The sequence below is a fragment of the Fundulus heteroclitus genome, chromosome 11 (genome assembly GCF_011125445.2).
Source record: "Fundulus heteroclitus isolate FHET01 chromosome 11, MU-UCD_Fhet_4.1, whole genome shotgun sequence".
Taxonomy (NCBI): Eukaryota; Metazoa; Chordata; class Actinopteri; order Cyprinodontiformes; family Fundulidae; genus Fundulus; species Fundulus heteroclitus.
In genome coordinates, this window is record NC_046371.1 from 28,339,998 (window position 1) to 28,344,294 (window position 4,297).

The window sequence follows — 4,297 nt, forward strand, 5'->3', positions numbered from 1 at the left end:
TTTAAATCCAGCAAGCAACCATCTAAATATTAAAGGTCAAACAGGGTAAACAGTGCCTTTTTCTCTCTCTCTCTCTGTACCACCCCAAATTTATATGTATTTTATTTCAAATTTTAAATGGTAATTATGCAGCGCTTTTCCAGTCATGCTGACCACTCAAAGTGCTGCACACTCGAGCAACAGTCACCCAATCGCTCTCACACTAATACACCGATACACAGCTCGGTAGGCAACTTGGGGTTAAGTGCCTTGCCCAGGAGCACATCGACAAGGAGAAGCTGGAATCGATTGCAAGACGACTACTCAACCCAACAAGCCACTGTCGCCCACATGACTTTTAAGTGATCGACCCACACAAATTAGTGCAGCGATTTTTTTAATGGAAAAATACATGATTTTCAAAGGGTTTTTACAATTTGTACAATAAAAACCTGGACAACCGTTCAGCCCCCTCTGCTTTCATAACCGTAAAATAAAATCCAGCGCAACCAACTCACATCAGAAGTCACCTGACTAGTAAACAGAGTTCACTTGTGTGTAATATAGTCTCAGTATATCAGCATGATGTATGCATTATTCTAAAATAAGTAAAAATCAAAGCAACTGGACAAAGCAACTGGACGAGAAAGCTTCCTGGAGAGGAAGCGAAACGTCTTCAACTACAAAAAACAAGTCCAGTTGCTTTGTTTTTTTACTTTTTTTGGAATGACCATGACCTGGATGACTGAGAATCTTCACCAGCAGATGTATGCATTAATACACTTAAAAACCAAGGAACTCAGCACAGGGCAAGGATAAAAGTGTTGTGGAGTTTAAAGCAGAAGTGGAATATAAAACGATGTCCCAAGCTTTGGCCCACTGTTTAATCCATCATGTGAAAATGTAGGGAGTGTCGCAAAAAATTCAAACCTACCATTCACAGAGGAAAAGCTCTGTTGAGAGGGCAACTATTGGTGGTCCACTCCACAAATATGGCTTTTATGAAAGAGAGAAAAGAAAAAAGTCCTCCTTTAAAAAAAGCCATAAGAACTGTTTGCAGTCTGCCACAAGCATTGAGAAGGACACAGCAAACACACGAGGAGGTTTTCAAGAAAGATGAGCCCGACACTGAATGTTATGGCCTACATGCTAACCCACAGTGTGTGGCAGAAAACAAACACATCACCTTGAGCACACCGCCAACACCTAAAAAAACACGACGGCTCCAGCATGGTAATGAGGGAATGTTTCTTTTTAGCGGGGATAGGGAAGCTGGTCAGAGTTGATGGAAAGATGAATGGAGCTAAACACGGGGCAGTCCAGGTGGAAGACCTGTTAGGGGCCTATAGAAGACTGGAGACTGGGGTTGAGCTTCATCTCCCAGCAGGACCACAGCCCCAAACTCACAGCTACATCTACGATGGAACGCTTCAGATCAAAGCACATCCACGGCCCAGTCAAAACCGAGACTGGAATCAGCTTTTTTTTTTTTTTTTTTTTTTTTTTTTAAATAAAAGCTCTATACTCATTGGGGTTAAATACCAAAGAAATCCAAACCGGTTCATTTCCTTTTTTTTTTTTTTTTTTTTCTTGTAAAAACAATAGTTATGAAACAATTTCCTTCAACTAAAGACTAATAAAATCTCTTTTGCAAGTGTATGCATATTCCAAAAGGGAACTATATTGCACTGTACCACGCCGGCAGATTATTTATATCAGTATTTATTCATACTGACAGCAAAATGTTTGAGACTGAATGCTATAATCAGACTAAACAGTTTTCATCTTTTTTTTTCTTTTTATTTTGCATCTACAGGCCTGCTGTGTTGGTCCATAGTCAGTATTTAATTAGGTAACATGGTTTTTGTTTTCTATTTCGTTACAGTTCTCTTTTTTTTTATTCTTTAAGGCTGAAGAAACTTGTGATCGAATAGCCGCTGATGACTGAAGAGATTCAAATAACTAGATCTCCCCTGAGGTATTTTTACAGAGGGCTTTACAGCTGTTATCTCCTGAACGACTGGTAGATAAATCCGAAAGAAAACTAAATAATGATATATAAAAAGAGTGCTCACCTAATAAAATCTGTGAAATTGAACCTTATTTTGTTCTAACAAACTGTTCATTCACTCCGGTCCTCCGGTTTCATTTGCACCACAGTAAATTGCGTCTAATAAAACGATTTGTTGTATATGAGGTGCATCCAGCCAGAGAGGGGGGGGGGGGGGGGGGGGTTTATGTGCATGTCATGTTTTTTTTTTGTTGTTGTTGTTGTTGTATTCTTGCTTGTGTCTGCGTGGTGGCCGGTTTATCTCAGCGGATCATTCGGAAGCAGTCACCCATGATTTCAGCTGAGCTTTCACTCTAATGCAGAGGGACATATAGAGCAGCTCGAGCCATTAAAATGCAAATGTTTTTTCAATGTCGTTGTGAGGAGGAGAACGTAACCGGGGAGTCCACCCATGTATTAACTTGCTCTCTGCAATTTATATGTTTATCACTGGCAGACATCCGCTCTCATTGACCTGGAGTTTGCCACTGATAATATGATAAAGCATAAGCTAGAAAAATGTTTTTTTGTTGTCGTAGTGTGAACACTCTGTTGTGTGTAAATCTGTGTCCATGCATGAGGTGCTGCACATGCATCCATGCTCTGCTTTCTGGACTTTTTCCGTTGTTCTTTACCTAAATTACTGAATGCAGCTTCAGATATGAGGTACTTCATGGCCAGATTCCTCAACTTTTCAACATCTTTTTGCAATAGGATCTAGAAAATCTGCATTTGCATAAATGTATTGTCACATAATCTGGGCTCTGATTTATAATTTTATTTTATTTTTTTGATCAATGCATAAAGTAGCTTCTCAGACTCCTCTAGCGAGTCACCAATGAAGTTAAATGTTAAAGATCGGGTACACCATGTGCATACTTGCAATTCTGGGCTTCAGTCTTGACCCTTTGTGTGAGCTCCATTGTGTTCAAGCTGCAGTTTTCATGCATTCCAGTAGATGGCAGCACGTCACCAAATCACATGCCTGAGAAGGGGCCCCCCGCTTTGTATGAAGTGCATCACAAGGACCATCTCCAACACTTACTGCTCCCACCGTGCACAAGTGGCAGGCTGGGGATGGTTCCCAATTAAAGTAAAATGTCCTGCTCACAATCCAGCAGAGACCAGGACGAGGCAATTAACCCGCTAATGCAGCAGACCACCAGACCTCCTGCTCTCTGTCGACTGCTCCAGGGCACACCGTGCTCACCGCAGGGTTGACAGGTAAATGTAGTTTAATGTAATGACCCATTCATAGGGACTGGCTTGCAGTGTTCGCTGAACGTGGTGGTAAAGTCAGGGGACCAGGGGCAGACTTTGCTCTGTGATATATGACTGCACATACACTTTAAATGGAATAAAATGGAGCACAATTCTAAGTGATTTTGTTTCTTAGAATGTAGAGTTCCAGCCAGGTGTTTTGACACAATTTGAAGTGTAGCCTACCAGACTAAACAAGAAAAAACAAGAAAATAACATTTTCTCCCCTTTGTTTTTGTCTTTTTGTAGTCTTTGTAGTTCAATCAGATTTACTGATGCTTTTTTCATTTGTTTAACTTACGACTGAAAGACAACTCTTCCTTCCCGAGCCCTGATTTATTTATCAACTACTCTAATCACTAAGCTTTTAAGATCAAGGAAAGAAAGGACATCCATAATAAAACCCAAATATGCTTATGCTTTACAACCCTAAAAGGTTTAATCAGGGGCAGCAGAAATGAAGATTGATTCCATGGATACTTACACCCGCCGTGTATGGGTCACCCGTTTTTACATTGCCATCGTTTGCGCATAATAAAGGCATTACTAAGAACCAGCTTGTTTGAGGTCGGTGCTTTTTTGTCATTCACACCCTAACTAAAGAGCACAAAACCATACAGAGTTATATCTTGTTTCTTTAGCAAAGTGCTAACCGTTTAGGCTGCACAGATTTGTTGTCCTACCAACACTTGGCCAAGTCTTTGCTGATGAAAGTATTATCACAGAGTCCAGTGGTGGGTTTAGACCAAATTTAGCAGGGGGTGGGCGGGTGGGGCCAGTGTTTCTTCACAGGGGCACAGAACAAAAGATTGGGAAAAAAGCCTAAACAGGTCAACATTTCATCGTTTAATATGTTAAGTAAGCCAAAGAGCCAATTGTGGCTCTGGAACTGCAGGTTGCAGACCCCTGATCTTTTCTCAATACGGCGGGAGCTTAATGTGAAACAGCTAAATTTTTGAATTATTGTTATTTTTTACATTTACTTTTTAATGATGTTGTTATTTTATT